Source organism: Orycteropus afer, unplaced genomic scaffold (genome assembly GCF_000298275.1).
Source record: "Orycteropus afer afer isolate SDZICR_OR568_19922 unplaced genomic scaffold, OryAfe1.0 scaffold00023, whole genome shotgun sequence".
Classification (NCBI taxonomy): domain Eukaryota; kingdom Metazoa; phylum Chordata; class Mammalia; order Tubulidentata; family Orycteropodidae; genus Orycteropus; species Orycteropus afer.
Genome location: NW_006921610.1, coordinates 6,657,541 through 6,660,880, shown reverse-complemented (window position 1 = coordinate 6,660,880; position 3,340 = coordinate 6,657,541).

Here is a 3,340-nt window from a genome sequence, read left to right as displayed (position 1 = left end):
TTGTGGATTAATGAGTGAGTTTTTGTAAAGATCCTTGGGTAGTGCCAATGGTTAAGGCTATTGATTGCTAATTGCTAACTGAAAGGTAAGAGTCTAGAGAAACCTCCAAAGAAAGGTCTGACAACCTAATTCTGAACTATCAGCCATTGAAGATCCTATGGAACACAGTTCTATCCTGACACACATGACACCTTGATGAGTTGGAGTTGACTGGACTGCAACTGGTAGATGTGTGTAAATTGGTAGAAGAGAGCTAGGCACAGAGTCAGTGCCATCTATATGTATTTAGTCCTTATGCTTATGTTTATAAGACAAGCTTTTACTGAAGCCAATTTGGCTGCAGAGGGTGGCTTCTGCTACAACCAACAAATTCAGATCATCTAGACTTTGGGGGGAAGCTCTGGTAGTATAGTGCCTAAGACACTTGACTGCTAACCAGAAGCCTGGCAGTTCAAACTCACCAGCCACTCCTTGGAAGGAAGGCTGGGCAATCTACTTCCATAGTGAAACTGCCTTGGAAACCCATGGAGGGGTTGCTATGAGTCGGGTCTGACACCACGGCACATAACAACAACAGCAACAGACTTTGGGGCATGTACATGTGGAGCCCATGAGCTAGAGAACTTTTCTTCCTCATTACTTTTTATTTTTTCCTGTTTTATATAGGAGGAGATATGCCAGACAGCTTTTGTTGGAGAAATTTCAACTAATGCTGAGCATTCCCTCAGTAACAGTTCCAGAAAGGGAGAAGGACTTACCATTGCATATAATCAGGAACTCTCTATGTGCACCTTTTGCTTCATAAACAGTTTAAAATAACTGTAGACCCTGAAGCTAGAAGGGCAGGTTGAGTGTCTTCTCTGGTCGTTCCCTTAAGGAAAAAGAACTTTTAAACAATCACCTATTCCAAGACTCAAAAATTAACTTTCTTCTCTTTGGATCTTTAGAGCTATTTACAACTATATTTTGAAAATATCACCTTATTTATCATCGTTTTGTCTAACTTCCCTATGTAATTATTAGTTCCTAAAGAAAAGTATATTTTCATTAAAATCTTCCCTCCTTACAATTATTGTACCTATTATTTGTTCTAATATTTTTCTGTCAAATATTATGCAAAATAAGGAAATGTATATTCTGTCCAACAATGTATACACTAATTATGATTCTGTAGTGATATCGCCTTGGAAACCCAAGGAGGGTTCACTATGATTTGGATCTGACTCGAGGACAGTGAGTTTGGTTTTGGTTTTGGTTTTATTCATACCATAATAAATCATAATTCCAGAGACTATTTAATGACATTCTAAAAGTCAATATAATGATAAGCAAAAAGTAGAATACAAAATGGCATATTAATATGATCCTAGTTTTATAAAATGATAAACTAGATATATGTATAAATGTATCAGAAAAGTCTGGAAGGAAATGTAGCAAATATTTTTAAGTGGTTGTTTTAGTTAGAGATATTATATAAAAAATTCATTTGTTCTTACATTTTGGTCCCAATAGAATTATTTTGATGGAAAGAAACAGAATCTATAACTAAATGTCTTAAATATTAGAGATGTTTCATCATCAGTGATGTCTGTAGATGCCAAAGGGGCAGGGAGGCCACATGTTCTGACCTCCTCTAACCTCACAAGAGGAAGACAGATCAATAGTGCAAGGCCTATTCCTGTGAGGCCAGCCATGTTGCCTCCCTCCAGCCCTTGCTTAAACCCTGACACTAACCGTTCCTCTTGCAGCACCCACCACCTCCCTGCTGGGTTTGATAATTCACTGCAGCAGCCACACAGAACTCACAGATTATGGGGTTTGTTAGAGAAGCAGCAGGCTACAATTCAAGTTCAGCAACAATGTTCAGTCTCTCTCAGCCCGCTTTCTCTCAGCTAACAGTCTCCCTCCCAGCAGTGCGTGTTTCTCAGTGTCTCTCTCTGTCAGCAATGCATGTCTCTCAGTGTCTCTTTCTCAGTAGTGTGTGTCACTCAGGGGCATGTTTCTCTCAGCAGCATGTCTTTCTCAGCCAGTAGTCAGAGAGACTTCTGCCTCTAGAAGGGCTCCTTTTTGAGCCTGGCAGGGTGACCAAACTAACCAATCCCAACATCAGAATTCTATACAGCTGAGAGAATGAACTTCCCAGAAAATTACTTGCAACAGGAATACTCCAGGTGGATCACTTTAGCAATCAGGAGCTACCCAGTTCCTCATGGCAAATTCTACCACAGAGTTTAAAAAGACTTATGGCTAGAAAAGCCATACCAGGTAATTTACTATACTGCAGTAGATGTGTGATGTAAGTGATTGACACAGTAGTTCAATGTTGTAAACATTCAAATTAGTATTGACCTATCTGAATTCTCTTGACCTATCCCTGACAGATCAGGATGTCTGTAACAGCTCTAAGCATTGTGTTCTCACATGACAATGTTCAAAACAAAGAAAGACATGAAGCCCTCTTCTTTGTGCAACCCTCTCCATCAGGAAAGAAAATATTTCAAAAAAGCCTTCTAGCCAACTTGTCTTTATATCTCATTGGCTAAAACTGGGTCACTTGCCCTCTCTGGAACAAAAGATTACCTTATATGGCATTGATCAATTGAGATTAATCTCTGGGAGCTAAACATATAACTACTGAGAAAGTTGTATCACCAAGGAATAAGAGAACTGCTGTCAGGTGGGTAATTAACAATGGCCTCTACATCTTTCAATACATTTCCCAAATACTCTATGATGGTCATGTATTTTACACATGATCATACCTTAAATATTATAAAATAAACAAAAAGATAAGAAACATCTACCCCATCTTCAAAACAACCCTGCATATATTAAGAGAAATAGGATATTGGAAAATGTGAGTATGTTCATCTTTCTAAAGGCACATATGGCAGACTAGAATTGAAACAATTGTCATTCCATGGGACCATTTATCTATATGTCATCAAATTATCTATCATCATTTTTTTTTCTTATAAATAACTGCAATATCTTGAGTCTTGGAGTTGACTAAGGGTGGTCCATCAACAAAAAATACTCTAAAAAATTCTGAAGGAAGAGTGTTGTTTTCCAAATATATTATGCCTGGAAAGACATCTCTCAGGCATAGTAGACTATTTTCTGAAGATATTAGCTCACTGGTATACCCAAAAAGATGAGAAAAATAAATATTGGGTAACATCAGAAGTCATTTTGCATCTCTTTAAAAATGTTTTAATGCCTTGGCACCTAGAATAATGCACATATTTCTGGTTTGTGGGTCTTAAGAATGTATAGTGTATTAAGAATAGCTGAGATAAACAATAGGATGTGAAAAGTTTTTTTTTTTTTTTTTTTTTTT